Source organism: Gracilinanus agilis, chromosome 5 (assembly GCF_016433145.1).
Source record: "Gracilinanus agilis isolate LMUSP501 chromosome 5, AgileGrace, whole genome shotgun sequence".
Lineage (NCBI taxonomy): Eukaryota > Metazoa > Chordata > Mammalia > Didelphimorphia > Didelphidae > Gracilinanus > Gracilinanus agilis.
The window spans coordinates 148,798,329-148,820,941 of record NC_058134.1 but is presented as its reverse complement, the minus strand read 5'-3'; positions in this window follow the sequence as shown (position 1 = coordinate 148,820,941).

Genomic DNA, 22,613 nt, shown 5'->3' with positions numbered 1-22,613 from the left:
TGCTTTTCACCCCTTCCCCCAACCCCTGATTCATAAATAATAAAAAGCCATCTGACAGTCAGATAGCATTCCAGAGTGCCTGAGAGACAAGGGAAAGGGGAACCATAGCTTGGTCTGGCTGCCTCCATCTTAAAGCTGGACCACCCACTATGAAATTAATTGATTGCGGGGAGGTTTATGTATACCTCATCCTTATTTAGGATAGGATTAGGGTACCACATACCTCCTTTTATAGGGAAGCCTTGTCCCCAGCTCCTATGGGGTGGCACGACCATCCAGGTCACCCAATTTTGGGGTGATACCCTCTTAAAGTCTCCCAGGGTATATTCAGCTCCAGGGGAGTGCTGGAAGAGAGACTCACCTGATAGACTTTCTCTATCTTTCTTCTATCAAACATTCATGACTGGCCTTTTTAATTATTACATAGCAAAAGAGGAAAGTGAAGGGATTGGCTATGGCAGTGGAGCTACTTACCCAGTAGGAGATACAGCATCTTGAAGGAAACTCAGCAGGTGGACAGAGATACAGACAGAAAGGATGCTGAATTGAGCAGGGTCTCTGGTAGCAAAGAAGAGAGCAAACTATGGATCCAAGAGAGACTTATCTCTGGCAATTGGGAGTTGAATTGTAGAGATGAACGGATCCTGGAATCTCAGATGACCAACCCAACCCACCCAGCAGAGATTCCATGCCCAGGGGAAAATAACAAGAAGACTGCATGAAGACAGAAAATTGATCAAGGCCCTCTTCTACTGGAAGTGTGATTGTGTTGCTATATGTATGCCTTAAATTTCTATTATACCCTGTTTGTGCCCTCTTTTCTCAGTGATGCCATGTATATTTTTAGGAGAATGCAACTCGGGTTTATGAATGGAAGGTTTTATAGAAGTTAGTTATAGCTATCTAATGCTGCCATTACTAGTCATCTTAATAGATACTATCGCTTTGAGCTAATTGTGCCTTCTGGTTGATTGTTAGGAGAAGCTCACTGGTGGGGACTTATGGAATATAATTTAGGAAGATGAACCTTCTTAAGAAGAAGACCCACAAACCTGTTGGAGAAGTGAGATAAAGCGGACACTACATAAATGTATATAAAATAAAATACAAAAAAATTTAGGGAAAAAGACAGTAGTAATTGGAGACACCAGGAAAGGTTTATGCAAAAACCAGAACTTGAGCTGATCTTTGAAAGTAATTCAGAATTCTAAGAGACCTAAAGACAAGGGGGGAAAGGCATGGGGGAAATCTACTGTGCAAAGGATGGAAAATGGAATATATTACTAGATAAATGTGCCTCACTATTGTGCCAACTCATAAGGCATAACTCGTTCCTGATTGTGGAACTATTTCCTCAGAATAAGACAGGTAACGTTTTCATAACAAAAGTATGCTGGCTGTTACTTTGGAAGGCATGTTTTTTAAATGACCTATTCTAACCTCTCCACCTCCAACTCTACTCTATCTTTTTGAAAACCCACAATCTTTTTTTTTCTGTTTAGAAATGTTTGAAATTTTTTTTGACAAGAAAGAGAAGGGGTGCTCAGTAAAAGAGGGACTTTTGACTTGCACCATTATATTAAAATATATATATATATATATATCCCACTTTTTTTTCCAAAAGCTAGTCCCACTTAGTTGGTATTTGAACTCATTTGACCTAGCCAGCAGTTAGTATTGTCCAGTTCTCTTTTCTCACTTTATCATCCAACTCCACCTCCTCCCTCCCTTAAAGGCTTTCTGTTTAGTCATCTAATCTCTAACTATTGTGCCCTATGCTTTTCCTCCCTCTTAATTCTTCCCACTGAAGTTCTCTTCCTGGCCCTATTGCCCCTGTTCTATACAGAGGTAGGAAGGGATGGCACAAAGGATATAGCATCATGATCGGAGGCCCCATTTACAAGTGGGGTTTGGAAGGCTATCATCCTGCTATGTAAGGAGGCTGCCAGGGTTCTTTGGTTACCTGCTATCATTCTTCTCTCCACACAAACCTAAGAAGTTATGCTTCCTTTGGGTCCTAGGCAGATGCTGAGATGCCTGTCTAAGTTTTCTGGCCCTGGAAGCTGTTAATTAAAGTGCCACCAGGATGTTTCCATTGGCTCTATCCTTCCTCTTCCTGTATCTTGTATCCTACTGAGTATGCCTGTGGGTGGTCAGCAAATAATCACTGATAATCAACTTCTCTTGCTCTTTCATTCCTCTGCAGAAATGCAAATCTCATCCTTCTGTGGGAAGCACACAGGCATATGACTTTTATATCTGCAGGGATTACCAATGAGTCACGCTTGAAATTGTTGTAAAAACTATTCAGGTGGGAAGGCTGGCACTGTAATAAGAGTATACATTGGGGAATGTCTCTGCTGAATGTTCAATTATTAAAACAGCAAATACACACACACATACAGTACACACACAGAATACCGAGCTCCCCTCTTCCCTTCTGCACCCCTCTCACCACTTCCTCCTGCAAGCAGGCAATTATGTAGAATTTATTTCCAAATCTCCACAGGAAGGAGAACTTACCTCTTCAAACTCAAATGGTTATCACAATAGAGAAGAGGGTAAATTTGAGAAAGGTAGCAGGGTACTGTTAATGTGGGAGTAAGTGCCAGAACTCATGCAGATGTGTGTTATTTATGCCCTTAATTGTTCTTTCCAGTAGGTGGCTGGCTGCCAGTTCACATGAGTTAAGTACTGTAAAATAACAGATGTCACACATCACAGGAACATTGGGGAAGCGACATAGCCAGTACTGTAAAATCTGATTACCTTAGATGGGGGCAGGGTGGGGTAGAAAAAAGAAATACATAAAAGCAGATGAGTTTGTGACTGTAATTTACACAACAAATGATCTCACCCAAATATGTTCTTTAGTTGTTACGCATCTGTGCTATTCCCATAAGAAGAGAGAGAGAGAGAGATCATTGGGAATAATAGTGGCAATTTAGGTAACAAACTTTTCCTTCATCATTCCAGGGAGCAGAACTACTCAAGGTGAAAGATATGGCCCCAGGCCAGAGGACTTACTCTTCTAAAATACAGAAAAAGGAAAAGGTGCTAGTCTCAAGGTGAAGATATACTATGTGTAAGGTAGAGTTCTTCTAGTAAGAATAGGAAAAGTTGCAGATAGAAACATTAATATGTTCACTAATGAACATATCAGGCAGAGGGAGGACATGGCGCATCATTGAAGTTTATAGTTCAGTAGGAAAAGATAAGAGTGTGCTATTATACAGGAAATCTCAAAAGTCTTGGCGCAATTTAAAGCTATCAAAGCTTAAAATTGCGCCAAGACTTTTGGGACACCCTGTGCAGGGTCTTAAGGGACCTGAAGAATATGAGCAAGCAATAATAAAAAGAAAATTTAGCCTAGAGAAATGAGCACAAACCTATCTGGGGGAAATAATCTTACGTGAAGACACCCTGTTGGAGGAACAGGGTTGTAAAGCAGCCCATTGATCCCTGGTGACAGCAAACAAGTGATGTGTGAATTTCTATATAGTATGACTATTAGAAAACCAAGTGCTCTGTGAGGATTCCAGATGCAGAATTACCTCGTTATGGATGACCACAGACAGAGATCATTTTTGCTAATCTAGTTTGACTCTTGTCTGAATCAAGATTCTTTTTTTTTTTGGGGGGGGGACTATCTGCCTCAGCTGTATCCACATACTGAGGGGCAGAATTGCATCACATTGTTAGTTCCCTCAAAGCAGGGGCCATTCTTTCCCTTTCTTTGTAACCCCGGCTTTTAGTACACAGTGTCTGACAGATAATAGGTGCTTGATATAAAGGAACGCCACTGTCTCCTGAGACAGCCTATTTTCCTTTGGGGTAGAACTAAGGAAAGTCAGAGCTCAAGTCTAGGTAGCCAGGACAAATCCCCTTGAGACTGGGGAGTTTGGGGAGAGATCTAGGTTATGACTACTTCTATTCATGGTTGAGGTGGACAGGAAGTCGAAAGCTTCAGCATCTGGGCATAGTAGAGTTCTAGTGCTGCCATCAGGAAGACCCGAGTTAGAATCTAGTTTTAGATACTTACTAATTGTGTGACTCTGGACAAGTTACTTGAGTTTTCTTAGCCTCAGTTTGCTCATCTATAAAATAGAGATAGTAATATTGCTTAACTTGTTTGATTATTATCAAGATCAGATGTGGTAAAATGGAATTTTATAAACAGGAAAGTGTTATGTAAAATGCTATTATAACTCAAATAGTGCAGGAGATGGAGCAGAGAAGATTGTTCTTAGAGAGGTAGAAGAGACAGCTACAGAGATCTGGACAGAATAGAGGGAACTTTAATATGTCAGTAACTTTCTTCCCTTAATTCTCCATTTCCCTCCATTCCTTCCTTCTATACTTCTCCCCTTGATTTCATACTTCCCTTTGCAAACATAGACAGCACTCATCCTTCCTTTTCTGCTTCTTCTCAAATACTACCACATGCTGCCTGGAATTATATGTAGAAGTAGGAATGGATTGCTGAAGGAGACAGTAGAGTTCCTTTTTCAACAGTTCTTTAAAAATGAGAAAAATTTCTAAAAAGAATTGTTTAAATTGTGTCCTGCTTGAGGAAGATAGACTTAATGAATTCGAGAGGCCATCCACTACCCAAAGATTCCAGAATTTTAAGTCATATGTTCCTCCTAATTATCACTAAACCCATACTTGAAGGCAGCAGGCAGGCAGGCAGCAGGCATTTATTAAGCCTTTATTATATGCCAGATCCTGAGCTAAGCACTAGGGATACTTATGTTTGTATAAGTGAAAAGAACACATGGAAGCTGAAAGGGACATAGAGTGCTCACTCAAGAGCATAGAGGCAAAGTCCTAAAAGAAGTATAGCCAGAGAAAAATAGAGCATGATTGGCTTGGGCCCATTCCCCAAATGGAGGCCCTCTGGAAGGAACTCACTAATGGGTGATAGAAACCTGCATGGTGGAGGGATGTTTTAAGATAAAAGACCTCAGGTGCTGAGGAAGCTGCAGGGAGAGAACACAGCTGATCTGTGATAGAAAAGCATGTCTAATTTGGTAGAAACTGCTACGCAGGTGGCAAATAGAATCTAGGGTCAGTGCTGCCTTATAAGGTGAATCAACCTTACTGTTGCTTTCCAGAGATGCATTGTACCATATACCTGTTGTTTAAGGACAAATTAGTTAAGTTCAAATTGGTTAATTGACAGGTTGGCTGCAAGGTAGTAAATTTTTTGGCTAAAATAACTCATGGATCATCTAGTAAGTTGCAGAGATTTTGTGATCAGAATTAGCCTAGAGAATGCCCACCTCAATGAAAGCACAGATCCTTACAACATTAAATTAAATATTCCTTCTAATAAAATTATCATCATTTCTATTATTCGCTGACATAGATATAATTTTCTATTTCCATGTCCCAGTGTCTCATCTTAGTGATGAGCACATTTTTAAGCCTGTAGAAATAATGAAAAGGGAGGAAACACAAAGTTAGATCAAAGGAATCTAAACCTGAAAGATAATTACCTCCCTTATTAATGAGGGTATCTTGTAATGATTTGCATAAGAGAAAGAGTAAAAAGGAACTATTTCAATTATCTGTTCTATCAAAATGAGTTATTAGGACTAGTCACTTCTCAGGAGCTCAGTGGAGAGATGAGGGCTGGATATATTTTATTTATATTTTTATGTATCTGTGATCTATGGGAGTTATTGACCTAGTTCTCCCTGGGTAATCGAACCCATGGTGGCTGAAGGGATGAACAAATTAGAGTGTAGAAAGAAAACAGAAGCAGACATAGGACAGAGACTCGAGGTATACTTAAGATCAGTGGCTGGGACATGTAGGATGAGCCAGTGAAAGAGACTGATGACTACAGAACCACAGTGGCATTTTGGTTAACAGCTGACATAGTAAGGAAAGGTTTCACATATTAAGCTCATAGAGCACTTTTGTCTTCCTCACTGACATTCTGTGAATTTAGCTTCCCCTTCTTACCTGGATCAGAATTTTCTTCACTAGCACTGCTTCGAGGTGCTGTGGAATAGTCCCCAAACACGAGAGAGTTGGGAGAGTCTTGAGTTTGATTTCTACTTCTGATACTTATCAATTATGAGACTACAAGTCATTTCATCCCTTTAGATCACAGGTTTCTCATATGTAAGATGGGGATAATGAAACATGTATCACAAGTTTCTTGCAGCAATCACATGAATGTAAAATGCTTTACAAACTTTGGTATCCTATACAAATATCAGTTTATATTATCATTAGTTATAGAAATGGAAAGAATCTGAGAAATCACCTTGTTCTAATTTCAAGAGAATTAGAGGAGAGATGGATGGGGGTTGCAGATGGGGGAGGGTACTAGAAGGGGAAAGACATTTTCGTCTAAGTCATCCAACTCCATCACAGCACTAGGATAGGAAGATGTAAGGGTTTTCTAGCCATTGGTTGAAGGCATAAGAACATTTTCCTGTTGCTACCACCCTTAGGCATCATATAATGGCAGAGACCAGTCAGCAGACAACCCAGATGTATATATTAAGAAATTTGAGGCAGGGAGACCAATCAGGAGGGCATTAAAACAGTCTAGTTCATTTTATGGACGAGGAAAACTATGGAAGTCAATAATCTGAGCTGTAGAGTGGTAAAAGATAAGTGCTGTAGGATATAGCCCTGCATAGAAACCTTTGGATTTCATTAGGGCCAATAGGTGGCAGCAGCATTCTGGTCCAAGGCCAGTAAATGGGCTTCTATTCCCTGTTCACGAACAGGATGAACATCGAAGGGAAATCCTTAGATAGAAATGGGTCAAAGTGGCATAATCAGAGGCACAGGGTAGTTCTTCTACCTGTTAGGAGGAGGGGAAATTTTGTTACTCAAATAACCTTTATTATTTTTAATGAGAAAAAAGATGAAAGGAGGGTGAAAGAAATAGATCTAGAGGAAAGGGGAGTTTTTGTCTTTGTTTTGAAAAGGAAAACGTTTCCAGAGGATACAATAGGAGGGGAGGGAAGGCTGGGATAGGCACTCAGGAGGACTGGAAGAGAGGTGGATGGGGCTTAGAGATGGGAGGAGCATATTAGATGGGGAAAGGTATTTTCGTCTAAACCATCCAGCTCTCTCACAGTATCAGGATAGGAAGATGAAAGGGTTTTCTAGCCATAGATTGAGGACAAAGGAACATTTTAGTGTTGCTACTACCTTTGGGGAACGTATAATGTCAGAGGTCTGTCAGCAGTCAGTCTCTGTGTATTTATTACATGCCTACTATATTCTGGGGATAGAAAAAAGACTAAACACAGGCCCTGTGTCCAAGAAGCCTATGAACTGAGGAAATGAATGTAAATTATGACGAATAAACAAGTTATACACAGAATGGCTGGAAAATAAGCAGTGAGGGGGAGGCAAGAGCAGCTGGAGGGCTTGGGAAAGGCTTTCTACAGCAGCTGAGCCTTGTGCTGAGTCTTGAAGGAAGCCATCGAAACCAGTAGATAAAGGGAGGGTGATAAGCATCCAAAGTATGGGGGGCATCCAGAAAAAAGCCACAAAGAAAATAGATGGACTATCATGCTTAAGGAACTGCAAATGGCAGTTAATTGTAGAGTTCATAAAATGAGTGAGCTATAAGAGGTTTGGAAAGGTAAGAAGAGAACAGGTTATGAAGACCTTGAATTGAAGTTTATATTTCATCTTGAAGATAATAGGGAGCCACTTAAGCTCACTGAGCAGGCTGCTGATATGGTTACATCTTTTCTTAGAAAAATCACTTTGGTGGTTGAATGGAGGATGAATAGAGGAAGAAGAAATCCGAGGTAGGGAGATCAATCAGAAGACGATTGCAATAGTTCAAGCATGTGGGATTGAGGGCCTGAACCAGACTGGTGACTGTGAATGGAGAAAAGGAGATGTAAGTGAAATGTATTGTGAAGGTAGAAATAAGATTTGGCAATGGATTTAATATGTCTGGTGAATGGGACTGAGGAGAAAAGATGACCCTGAGTTTGTGATTGAGGATAATACGGTGTCTTTGCCAGGGATAGAGAAGTTCAGGAGAAAGTAGGGCTTTGGAGAACAGATAATGGGTTCTTTTCTGGTCATACTGAGCTCAAGATGCTCATGGTACATCTAATCCAAGATATCTAGGAGGCAGATGGCACCACAGCTCAGGAGAGAGGGGTAGACAAATAGAGAATCATGTGTATAGAAATGATCATTGAACCTATGGAAGCTAATGAGATCAGAGGGTGGAACTAGTTTTATCTCAAGCACCAGAGAAGACCAGAGTTTTTTATAGACATCTGTGTCTGAAAATACACTATAGTTTCATCCAGAATTCTGCCTGAAATACATTTAGCACAAGTTCCTCCACTTCCTCCCAAGATATTTCAGTATAATGGACAAGAAGAGGTGGCCAAGTGTATAGAGAGCCAAATGCCTGGCCTATTGACAGAGACCCCACTACTTTCTTGGTAGTAGGATGTTTGGTATCTTTGGATCTTGTTTTGGGCAGCAGCTAAGAGGTAAGAAGCTTGAGATTCTGTTCCTGAAAATAAGAAGGCTGGCTGAGAGGTTCTGGTTCTTGGGCACCGCATCAATAGGTTCTCTTTATGCAAATTCCATGTAAGTGTGAGTTGTTTCTCTTTTTAAAATTCTGAAATAGACCATTACAATAATGGACTCAGTTCACTTACATGATGCACAGTGCAACTCTGATGGGGCATATAAACAGGTTAGTTTCAAGTTTTCAAGTTTTCCTGTGATGTTTAATAATCTTTTTGTTTGCTTGTTTTATTTTAAAACCTTTACCTTCTCTCTTAGAATCAATACTAAGTATTGGTTCCAAGGCAGAAGATTGGTATGGGCTAGGCAATTGGGGTTAAGTGACTTACCCAGGGCCACACAGCTAGGAAGTGTCTGATTTAAACCCAGGACCTTTAGTCCCAGGTCTGACTCTGGCTCTCTTGAGCCAACTACCTGAGTGGCTTTTAATAATCTCTTATAGAACCAACTCAGGCAGTTCATGGTTAGGACTTAAAAATAGTAGCAGCTATGGATCTTGGGGGTAGCTAGGTGGTACAGTGGAAAGAGTGCCAAACCTGGAGTCAAGAACATCTTCTTGAGTTAAAAAATAGTTGTGTGACCTGAGCAAGCCTTTTAATTCTGTTTGCCTCAGTTTCCTAATCTGTAAAAAGAGCTGGAGAAGGAAATGGCAAACTGCTCCAGTATCTATGTCAAGAAAAATCCAAATGGGGTCACAAAAAGTTGAATACCACTGAAATGACCATACAACAACATGGATTTTGGGGTTCTTGCAGATTTTTCTACCTTGTTAAACTAAAACCTTTTTAAGGGCAAGAATCATGGGAGTCTTTCGAACAATCCACAAGCATTTATCTGTGCTACTTGTGTTCTAGAAGTTTCATCAGGTGACGAAGACCCAGAGACCAGAATGAAATAGTGCTTGCCTTCAGAGACCTTCCATTCTGTAGCAACTATATCTTCTAACACACAATCTCAGAAAGTTTTCTTGAAACTCAAGTCAATGAATGCTTTGCTCAGCTTGTTGTCTTTGTTCTCGTCCTCATTGTACTGAAGTTTAATCAGATCACTTTCATTAATGAGGCTCCTGGACAGATCCCAGACCACACCATCTGGGTCATATACATACATATCCGAATGACTTTACGTTTTCAGAGTTCTAAAGAAGTGAGAATCTGCTACATTATGAATGCCAAAGTAGCTATTTAATCAAGTTGTCATTTCCCCTATAGCTTTTCCTTTTTTTGAGTGTGCTTTATATTTTCAAATTGTCAGCCTTGACATCACACTCATAACCCCTGTAATTCAACCCAAAGTAGTCCTGACATATCACTGAAATTTATTGCTGTGACAACACTCCGCCTGGCAGTAGGGAGAGTAGAACTCCAACACTGCAATTTTTAGACTTCATAATGGAATCATGATTAAGTTGGGTATTATTAGAGTACTTTATTTTTATTTAAAAAAATTTAGGCTCAGAATTATGATTTCATCTGAACAGAGAATTTCCAGGAGAGAAATTCCCTTCACTGGTACAGATTGGCAGTTTTTCTTGACCACGTTGTCTTAAAGAGTGACCTGGGGTAATGAGAGATTATGAGTCTTGTTCGGTATGGTAACACCAATAGAGGTAAGAAGCAGGGTTTGAACCCAGATCTTCCTGTCTCCAAGAGCACCCCATTTCACCAATATTAGAGATTTTTATCCAATTAGTTGTTATCGTAGTTGGAAAATTGCATATGAAAACTCTAAACATAAATTCCTTTGAAAGGACATTGGTGATTTTCTTAAATATTAATACTTACATTATTATTGTTGTTTGTTCTTCATTTTCCCAAGAGGGCAAATGATATCACAAGGCTGAAGTATTGACTTTTGGGTAAATTGTATTCAAATGAAGCAGAATTGTCCAGAGTCGTCAGCCTAACTCTTTCTTGTAGACCAGTGGTTCCCAAACTTTTTTGGCCTACTGCCCCCTTTCCAGAAAAAATATTACTTAGCCCCCTGGAAATTATTTTTTAAAAATTTTAATAGCAATTAATAGGAAAGATAAATGCACCTGTGGCCATCACCACCTCCATGGATCGCTGAAGCACCCACCAGGGGGCGGTAGTGACCACTGTTCTAGAGCCATCAAAGTCTAGTGGCAAGACAAAAGTCAAGATCATTGGGTAATCCCAGGGATGAGTGGATGACTCCATAGAGCCTGCCTCAGCTGCCTTTAGGGGTATTAGAACAAAATTGCTCTCTTCTGCCCATTTCATTTCATGGGGGGAATCTTCATAGTAATATAATGTGGGTTATTATATCACCAAAGCTGCATAATAAAGTTGGGCAGAAGCCTGGACTTTGATTTAGGAGGTTGTGGGTTTCCATCCAATTTCTGCTATTTACTGCTATTGTATAAGTCACTTAACTTCATTTTGTAAGAATTTCCTAAGACTTTATCATATATCTAGATCTATAATCCATCTAGGCTAAACTCCTCATTTTACATTTGAGGAAAGAAAAGCCCATGGAGATAAAGTGATTTGGCTAAGGTCAATAAGGAATAGAGTCAGGATTTGATCCCAAGTCCTCTGATTCCAGAACTCATAATCTTCCCACTCTACAAGGCCTTGCATTCTTTCCCATTCCATCTACTGTGGTGGAGGAAACCCTCTACACCTGGAATTCTCCATGCTGATGAAATCATAGATCCTTTGCATGTCCATGTATTATATTACTGAATTAAAAACAAAACCAAACCTTACCTTCCATCTTGGAGTCAATACTGTGTATTGGCTCCAAGGCAGAAGAGTGGTAAGGGTAGGCAATGGGGGTCAAGTGACTTGCCCAGGGTCACACATCTGGGAAGTGTCTGAGGCCAGATTTGAACCCAGGACCTCCCATCTCTGGCCTGGCTCTCAATTCACTGAGCCACTCAGCTGCCTCCCTGAATTTATTTTAGATGATCAGGTATTAGTGATGTCTTTAGTTGTATACAATTTTTCGTGACCCTGTGGATCATGGCATACCTATATGCTCCATGGAGGTTTTCTTGGCAAAGATATGCGGTGGTTTGCCATTTCCTTCTCCAGTGGATTAAGGCAAGCAGAGGCTAAGTGATTTGCCCAGGGTCACGCAGCGAACAGGTATTTAAGGCTGTATTTGAACTCAGGTCTTCCTGACTCCAGACCCAGAGTTCTCTCCACAGAACCATCTAGTTGCCTCTCAGTGATCCAAAGTTTTTGTTTTCTCTTGACTTTTGCAGAGGGAATACTAGACATTTACCCTCGTGGATCTAGACACCTAAAGGCAAAGCGAAGGGTTCCACCCATCACCTAAGTTTTTGAGACATCAATTTTAGGCACTCTTTAGATGACACAGTTAGATGACTTACAGGCTTAGTCACTTTTCCTTTGCATTTTTGAGGTACGACTGGCAAGTCTTAAACTGAATCCACTCAAAATGGCAAACAATGAACTTCATGTTCCTGACGGAAGAGGGCAGTAGCACACTAGAATCGGTATAAATGATTAGTTAGAAGGAATGGGTATATGTGTGGAAAGAAACTGTATTCTGCAGCAAAACCATCATGGGGATGTGAGATGTTGTTTTTTAACCATGATTGCCACATCTTTAGTTCTCTTTGAAGCATCGTGTTGTAGAATGTTAAATTCACCTTTTACATTTTGCCACTCACCTCACTGCCTACACACACGCTTTGCAAAAATGGATGATGAAGAGGAAAGCAAAAATGGTGATCAATAGAAAGGCTCCTGCTGACATTTTGGCAGGTTGACACTAGGTGAGCTGCTGAACTTTTTTGGGTGATTTCGGGCTTGCACTCCACATCTGTCACCCTGAAGTCTGGGTGACTTTCGGTAAGCCATAACTTTTCTGGGTCTTCATCTTTTCACTTGTGGAATGAAGGGTTGAGTTGGAGGATCACTCAGGTCACTTGCAGATCTGAAATATGGCCACTCCTAAACTGGAAAGAGCTGCCTGAGACACCGTCGCTTTAGAAGGCGAAATGTCCAAAGAGCTTCTCCATCCTTTGTGGGGAGGGGAGATGAGGAGAGGGCTGAAAAGGTGGGAGTTACTCTCCCATCCTTTGGAGAGCCTCATTTCCTCATTAAAACTAATAAAGAACAGAACTGCATTAATCCTTTCAATTCTGAATGAAATTTTGGCCCTAATTTACCACGGTCAGGAAGTACTCTCTGACTCCCATAACTCCTCTGCCCTACCTTTATGCTCACAATTCAAAACTGTTTCAATATACTCTTAGAACTGGTTTGAATTTCTTGTATTTCGGTGAATTTAACCCTGTGAATAACAAATATAACAATGTCACACTTAGATAGCACTTTTGAAGTCTACGAAGCACTTTTTATTTTTTCCTTTTTTAAAAAACCTTTAACCTTCTGTCTTATTATCAATTCAGGGCCTCCCAGCTCTGGACCTGGAACTCTATCCACTGTGCTACCCAGCTGCCTCTACAAAGCATTTACTACTTCGTAACAACCTCATAAGGAAGTGATGCAAGAATTCTGATTCCAGTTTTATAGATGTGAAAACTGAGATGAAAGAGCAGAAGTGATTTGGCCAAAGTCACTCGCTTGGTAGAGTCAGAGCAGGCTTCAAATGCAGTTCTTCTGACTGTGTCCTGTTAATGCTTTCCACTATACCATTTGTTGTTCAATCTTTTTTTTAGCCAAATCCAGCTCTTTAGGACCCCTCTTGGGGTTTTCTTGGCAAAGATACTAGAGCGCTTGGCCATTTCCTTCTCCAGTTCATTTTAGAAATGAGGAAACTGAGGCAAACCAGTGACTTGTCCAGGGTCACAGAACTAGTGTCTGGGGCCATATTTGAACTCAGGTCTTCCTGACTCCAGCCCCAGCCTTGTATCCACTGCCCTTCCACATTATGACCTCTCATAAGTGGATCATTGTCTGTTTAGACTAATTCTTCCCCATTAGATTGTGAGCTCCTTGAGAGCAGAAGCTGGTTTTGTTGTTTTTGCTGCTGCCTTCTTTTGGGTTTCCAGTGCTTAGCACAGAGCCAGGCACAGTGTACTCACTGCTTGTTGACCTGACTTGGTTTAACTACACGGGTGTTTGTCGTAGTATTTATTGTTGTGAAATTTGACCTGCAGAGTATCTTATGTTTGCTAATACATCGTCGTGTATTGTTCAGTTCAACAGAATTTAGTTCAACCAATAATTATTAAATACCTTCAGGATGATAAAGGTGCAAAGATAAAACGAAACAGTCTCTGTCCTCAAGGAGTGTAATTCTATTTGGAGAGACAGCAGGTAAATAGATAGAGACACATAGAATGGATGCAACCTAAAGGCGAAGCCACTTTTTGGAGAAAGAGTCCTAATACTTAGGGGGAGTCAGGAAAGTGTGTGGCTGGGAGGTGGCCCTTGAGCTAAGCTTTGAAGGGAGCTGGGAAGTACAAGAAGAGGAGATGGTGAGGGAGACAGCTTGGACAACAGTGAATAGGTCAGTCTGAATGGAATGGAAAGTACTCGAAAGGCTAGACTGTGACGAGATCTAAATGCTAACAAATTTTTTTTTTTAGTCCTGTTGATCTTCTTTTTTCTGTTTAATTTTTATTTTGAATATTTTCCTCTAGTTACATATTTCATGTTCTTTCCCTCTTCCCCGAACCCCCCTACCCCCTTAGCCAACGCACAATTCCACTGGGTTTTACACGTATCATTGATCAAGACCTCATTCCATATTATTGATATTTGGACTAGAGTTATAATTTAGTGTCTACATCCCCAATAATATCCCCATCAGCCCATGTGTTCAAGCAGTTGTTTTTCTTCTGTGTTTCTCCTCCCACAGTTCTTCCTCTGACTGTGGCCAGTTTTCTTTCTCGTAAGTCCCTCACTTTTGCTTTGGATCTTGCTCTCCAAATATGTTATCAATTCCTTGAGGACAGGGAGTAGGTTGTTTTGCCATTATCCACTGCCTTCTGTAGTGAAGGTTTTCTCTGTGATAAATGCCTGTATAATAAATGTCTATTGATGGATTGATTGGCTGACCCACTGACATATCACTGGGAAGAATCTGGATCTGTAGAGTCTTGCCTGAGATTTTGTCACCACAGCAATATGAGGAATGGGAGCAGGGAGATGTTTGGCCTGAATTATCCACACTATCAACAATGATCATATTAAATGGAAAATGATTTAACCCTTCACCTCACTTGAATACTTAAACTGAATAGAATCAGAGATCCAAGGGAAAATGAGTTGAGTTATGGACTAAGGATTCCGAAATTGTAGATTTTTATCCTGATTTTGTCTTTGGTTTGTTCAGTAGCCTCCAGCAAGGTAATCTTATTTTTTTTTTTTTGCAACAGAATTTTGAAATAGTGATACATCCCCAAGTGGGATAGTTGTGGGAGATAAATAGTAAAAATGACAATATTTTGCAAACATAACCATAATGCGTAGCTACCTAATATTTATATAGCCAGGCACTAGGCTAAGTACTTTACAATGATTATCTTATTTATCTTTACAACAACCCTGAGAGGGAAGTACTACTTTTTTTTAAATTCTCACCTTCTGTCGTATAATTGACACTTAATATTGGTTCCAAGGCAGAAGAGTGCTATGGACTAGGCAATTAGTGTTAAGTAACATATCCAGTGTTAATAGCTAGGAAGTATCTGAGGCTGGATTTGAATTGAAATCTTACTGACGAGACCCGAATCTCTGTTTGCTTGTGCCACCTCATTGCCACTAATAAAGTGTGCTAAGATTAGTTAATCATGACAAAATGACTTACTCCAGGGGCCTGGGTTATTTTAATATTTTATGATCTGAAATATTTGACCCATTTCCACAAGACTTAGATAATTTGATGGAGATACTAGAGAAAGGACAAACAGACATTGAAGCCTTTTCACCACTTAGGATCTTCCTGCCCTGCCACTATTACACATTATTTCACTCAGCTCTTTATGGCGACACAGAGTGGGCTGCTCTTCCCTACACATGACACTCGCCTCCTGTCTCTGTGCCTGCATGCTGGCTGCCCCTCTCTATGCAGAATGCTCTCCTCCCACCCCTCCACCTCTTGGAATCTTTGGGCGAGTTGTTTAACCCCCATTTTTACTACTCTTCTGCCTTAGAACTAATACACAGTGTTGGTTCTAAGATGAAGTTAAGGGTTTAAAAAAAAGTGATTGCCAAGGGGTTCCCCAATCCTGAGTTATAGGATCTTGTGCTAATTACACTTGAAATAAAAAATAAAAATCCCAACACAAAGGGGCGATCATCTAGCTCTGCTGGATGAGTCCCTACATAAATCACTAGATTTTGCACAATTATACGCATGCCTATGTAGACATGTGCCTGTATCTGCATATAGACAAAGGAGGATGGAAGCTAACTACATACTAGATATCTCATTATATTCAATATATGTCTATGTATATCATCTATATTTCTATCTAGAGGCAATGTGGCATAATAGAAAATATACTGTCTCTGGAATCAGAGAGACTGAATTGAATTCCTGCCTTTGGCATTTAGTGCCTTAGAGCTTGGGCAAATCACTCAGTGTTCCTGGGCCCTAATTTCCCCAGCTATAAAACTAGATGGCCTCTGACATCTCTTCTAGTTCCATAACTATGATCCTATAATATGAACTATGATCCTGTGATTTATATTTGTAGACATAATTGAATATAGAAGCAATAAAAATATAGAACAAGACATGAATATATATGTATGTGTGTGTGTGTGTATGTTGTTGCTGAATCATTTCAGTTGTGTCCACTTTGGGGACCTTATTTGGATTTTCTTGGAAAAGATATTAGAATAATTTGCCATTTCCTTTTCTAGCTCATTATTTTATTGATGAGGAAACTGAGGCAAACAGGGTTAAGTAACTTGCCAAAGGTCACACAGCTAATAAGTATCTCAGGCCAATTGGACTCATGAAGATGAGTTTTCCTGACTCCAGCCTTGGTACTCTATCCATTGTGCCACCTGGCTGCCTCTATCTATTATATATATGTGTGTATTGTATCTGTATGTTTGAGTAGATAGATACAGAAATCAGTGACTGCTTCAAGATAGGACGCCAAAGAAAGAATAAATATGTCATCTAACATTCCTGACAAAGATTTGCTTATAATGTCTTGATCAGGCATGGCTGCCAAGAATTCTTTCTCCAGCCCAAGTATATGGATTAACTTTTCATTCTGAGATAGTCTCCAGACTTAACAGCAAGCTCTACAAGTCATTTTCGATCCTAGGTTCTATTTTTTGGATACATTTCTTTCTAAACCATCCATTCCACAAAAGATTACATAAAGAGAAATATCTTTATTCCTAGTGAATGTAATAAAGATATAACTAGTTACATTATTGAAAATTAAAGGCTTTTTCCTAGGTTATCAACCTTGAAAACAGTAGATACTACGTCTTTTTGTCTGGTTAATTGTATGCCATTTTGGTAATTCTTTATGGTTAGCTGAATTGAACTGAGTTGAGGCTGATCCCTTGCACTATTTAGTGGATATCCCGGTTAGGATGGCAGATGTCCAATCATGTAATTAGCAAATCAATACAATCAAAAGAGGAACCTGGAAATATCTGTAGATCTAGTCTCTATTTCACTGACCCATGCTGAGCAAATGACTTCCACTTTCCCTACGTTAGCTCCAGTGGATGACTTCCACAAAGTAATCGAGGAAAATTCCCATGATGCAAAGATATATATGGTTTCCATATATGGTAGTCCATTGTTGTTCTCGATGTCCCAGAATCCTGTAAAAAGCAGATTACTCTACTGGACAGTAGGAAAAAGCCTGATTTTACTCTGAAGGACTCTAATGCTGTCTTCAGTGTACCTGAGAGAAACCCCGTGCCTATTGATAGTATTAGAGTTAGGGTGAATGCTTATAAAATATTTGGATCCCCTCAGATGAAAGGTTTGATGAACCATAGTTTGATTCAATCAGAATTCTCAGGTCAATCTTTCAAATAGCTTTCAGAAGATTATTAGAGCTGAAAAAATTCTATTAAGCCTACAAAATGTGTTTTTGAACTCGACTTCTTTGCCTAGGAAAATTGCTTCCTTCTGACTACTCAAATCCCTTTATATTATTCTCCATTTTAAAGCTCAGATATTTGACTTCTGCAAATAAGATCCAAGTCCATTCGTATGAAATGACTAGATTGCAGTAGAAATGTCTTGACTACCTTGACCAATGCATCCACCTCAAGGCACTTTGCAGTAATGGTGATTTAGCATCAGTAATCAATGTCACTTGTCAGGGAAGTTAAAACAGCAGCTTCTGTTTTGCTGTTTTCTAATTTCTCACTGGAGAGATGTAGAAATGAGCTCAGAATCTCCTGTGAAAACACATCTTCAGAGGAGGGAGGGTTGCTCAGTGGTTAGAGAACTAGGTCTGGAGATGAGAGGTCCTGGGTCCAAATTTGACCTCAAGTACTCCCAAGCTGTATGATATGGGGCACGATACTGAATACCAGTTGCCTGTTCCTTACCACTCTTCTGTTTTGGAACCAATATTTAGCATCAATTCCAAGAGAGAAGGTAAGGATTAAAAAAAAAAGAAAAAGACAACACATCTTCAAGAAAAACAAAGCAGAAAAAAGGGATGTGGCAGAAGCTATTTAAAGCAGAAAAGAGGGATGTGGCAGAAGCTATTTTATAAGACATTCCATATCCACCTTTGAGTACTTTATTCCCCGAAAAAAAAATAAAGCTATATTTCTACTCAGTCTAATGTAAGCTCCTTGAGGCCAGGGACTTCTTTCATATTGTCTTATTATCTCCAGCACTTCAAATACAGCCTGACACATAGAAGGTTAATCAAGGTATATTGAAATGAATTTAAATATACTATTAGAGGTCTGCCCTATTTCCTTTGAGCCACTGGGCCTGGGGACTAGAACTAATTTTAATTTCTCCTGCGTTCCCTAAGGGAAACTTCATCTGGTTAGAAGAACAAATTTCTTTTTTCCATATGTCAAAACAAAGTTCAGTGTGATTTTCTTTTCTATGGGTTGAAGGCAAGGCTGCTGGAAACCTATGGAACACAGCTCTTTGCTGACTTATTCAAAGCCCAGAGAATTAATCTCCTCCTCTTTCAGGAGTGGCAGAGGGAAGGTTTTCTCCCCTTTACAGCTTTGAAGGGCACATTGTTGTACCCAGTAGAACTATTGGGAAATTGAAGCTGAATAATAAGAAAGATTGTATGCTCAGAATGAAGGAGTTTGAAAGAGAGAGCGAGAGAGATACACCTATGGAATAAGACCTAGAAAAGCAGCTTCATTTTCAGATAGAACAACCTTATCATGTACTTTTACAATAAATAAATGAAGAGCCCAAATCCCAGTTAATTCTGAATACCAGAGCTGAATCAATCAAGCCAATGGTCTATTCTTTTGTCCTACAGATAGTGCATTTGCTTTAACATGAAATATCCTGGTTTTGTTGGATTCTGTTGCATCCCTCGGCTGCTTAAAGTCTTTTTATGTTAAAATTCCGCTGTGTTTTCAATGTCAGGGTTGCTTTTCCTTCAAAAGGAAAAGGGTCCCTTGTGGAAGTTTATGAAAGCTGACACATTCTCTTGTAAAATGTCCTTCTGAGACCATATGGTTTATCGGTAAGCACATATTTTTGGACCTTTTAAAGTAAGTATTATGTGAAATTAACGTGAGGTGTTTTCAGAAAAGTGAATAATACTATTGACTCGGTGGGATAGCATGTCTTTCTATCTCTCCCCTGTGGTTGTTACTCTCTGCAATTCACCAAAAAAAATCATTTTCCCACAATTAAAATGACATTTGGTCTATACAGCAAAAATCCTCATCAAAAGAGTAGTTATATAACACATGCGTGGCTGCTGCTTGTCCAAATCAAATATCCCATTTTTTCCCTCCCCAAACCATTAAATCTATTACAACTTAATTGCTTGGAAAATTCATTTTCCTTCTCCCCTTTCCCCTGTTCACCAGATATAGCCTTAAGTGAGAACAACACGCTCACCCCAAACCTCTGGAATGAGCAAATTCATTCAGTATTACTTTAGTTCAGGCCCTAATTCATCACCTCCTCCCTGGACTATTAAAATAACTTTCTGATTGGTCTTCCTGTTTCACTGCTTTCTTCATTCTAATTGCTCTAAAAAATCTGCCTGAGTGATTTTTCTAAAGCCCAGGTCTCACCATTTCTTTCCTCACTCCATAAACTTTACTAAGAGAGGTCCCTAAGACCACCGGCTTTCAAGATAAACTCATGTTTGACATTTAGAGTCCTTCACAACCTGGTTCCAACCCACCTTTCTAGCCTAATTTGACATCACTCCCCTTCATGCGTGCTGTAATCTAGACTACGTGTCTTCCTTCTCCTTCCTCATACATGGCAACTAGAGTTCCCATTTCTGAGGCTTTGCATTAGCTTGCTCTTCCTTCCCTCTCCAACTTTACCTCTTAACAAACCTCCTTTCTTTGAAGATGCAGCTCGAGCTCTACTTTCTACGTGAAGCCTTCCCATTCGACTTCTCTCCCCATCCTCATTGCCTTTTATTTTGTAAGCTGTACACATTCCAATACATGTATGTGTTGTCTTCCCTGGTTAGGCTACAAGTACCCTTTCACTTCTGGTTCTGAATCTCTACTGCTTGGGTGCCTGGTACCACAGCTCCTGGCCCGTGCTAGGTTCTTGATAAATGTTTGGTGATTGATGTGTCTAATTAAAAAAAACACAACACAACCATTTCTATGATTTAATCCTTTAAGGCTGAGATTATATATTTCCCCTTGACTCAGTTATGGCAATCGGTACTAGCAGAAAGTGTCTTACTCTCTGAGAGGAGAGAGAACAGGGCAGGATACTGTTCTTTTTCAGCCAACTGGAAACTTAAGCCAAGTTTCTACAGCAGAAATTCCATTTAGTTCCAAAGCAGAGAGTAAGTCTCTATCCATCTAAATTGGGTTGAAATCAATAACTTTTGCCTCAGTTATTATCTCATGCTTCCCACACTATCTTAACCCCATCAAGCACCTGTCATTTTTACTAGCTTCAATCTCCACCTCACCTTAGCTGTGGAAACCTGCCTTCCATGAGTCAAACTGCTTATTATTATCGTATGTGTGATAGATGAGTATTGACTTTTTATAACAAGTGGCTTTAGAGCAGGGAGGAATTCCTAGCCTTTACTTGATGACACTAAAAAGGGCCACCAAGCATCTCAAAGGGTCACCTGGTATTCTGAAAACAGAATTCATGTTAATTATATGGGAAGTATCTAAAGAGAGTGATATGGCTACACGAGAAACTCATCCTGAAGAACAACTGGTAGGCAAGATGAAACAAGTCACTAAAGAAGAATATGAAAGTGTAACAAACTTATGTAAGAATAGTGTCAAGGAGGATAAAGCCCAGTGTAAATTGAGGTTTGCAGTAAATGCTAAAAGCAGCAAAAAGGACATATTTAAACTACATGGGAAACAGTAGGAAGACCAGAGAAGAGGTAGTTCCACCTCTTTTCCCTCCTCCCCTCCAACTGGGATTAGATAGGATAATATTGATGGGGGAGCTATTTAGCTTCCATTTCCCTTCCCTATTTTTTTCAACAAAGAGAATTGACATTTAGACTGGGAAAGAGAACAAATATGATGAGCAGGCAGTTGAAGCCCAGGATAAGTAAGGAGATGGTAAAAGAATACCCAATTGCCCTAAATGAATTCAGATCACTTTGTCGAGGTGAACTCCATCGTTAAGTACTGGGAGAACCATGGTAATACCATGAAATACTGCTGAATAAGATTCACTGAGGTACTGGGGGCAGGTCAATTTATTGGTTTTTAAAAAGGACAAAAAGGCAAATTCTATAAACTATAGATTGATGAATTTGGCATTGATTTCTGGCACTACTCTCTCTTGGTTCTCCTTCCTAACTAACCAGACTTTTGTCTCCTTTGCCAAATCTTTATCCATTGTTCCATTAATCATGTATGCCTCTCAAGGTTCTGTCTTTTTTTGTCTTCACTCTATCTCACTTCCTGATCTCAGCACCTCCTTTGAGCTCGAGGATCATCTCTGCAGATGGTTTCCAGATTTTTCTATCCAGTTTTAGTCTGTTTCTTGAACATTTTTAATTTGGATGATCCATAGGCATTTCACATGCAACATGCCCAAAATAGAACTTATTTCCTACCCCCCAAACTATATCTCTTCTAAATTTCCCTATCATGGTTGGGGATACCACCATCCTACCAATCACTCAGGCAATATCAGTGTCATCCTTTATTCTTCACTTTGACTCTCTATATAATACAATCACCAAATCTTGTTATTTCTATATTTACAACATTTTCTGGTACATGTGACCTCTCTACTCACACTGCTACAACTCTAATTCCCGCCCTTGCACACCTCTTTGCTAAATAACAAACTTGCAATAACCTCAATGATCTCTTCCAATTCCAATCCACAGAGCTGCCAAATTTATTTTTTTTAAGCACAGGTGTGATCATGTCACTTCCCTGCTCAATAAATTCCAGCAGCTCCTTATTAACTCAATATAAAGAGGTTTCTTTGGAATTTAAAGCTCTTTACAACCGAATGTATGATTCAGCTTGAACATTACCTTCTCCAGAAAACCTTTGTTGGTCTTTCTCCTCCTTCTGTCTCCCTCTCCACCCCTCCAAGTGCTATTGCTCTGACTTTGAATTATCTTGATTCTACTTTGTGCAGCTTCCCCCACTAGAATGTGAATCTTGAAGGGCAGGTGTTATTTTTGTCTTTCTTCTTGTCCTTAACATTTAGTACCATGCTTCATACAGTCAGTACTTGATAAATGCTTATTGGTTCCTTGACTAATTGAAATACAGAAAGGTTTTTTTGAAAACTTATTAAGGAAGTAGGTTATGACTAAGTTATGCAAATACTGTGGAGGTAATGGACTGGTTTTCAGTGGTTAGTCAACAAACACTTATTTGGAAGTGATTAAAAAGTATCTTGCATTAACATACTATAACCAAGCCTTACCCTCAAATAGAAGAGGATCCTGATAAAATGTCATCCAGTCATTTTTTCAGTCT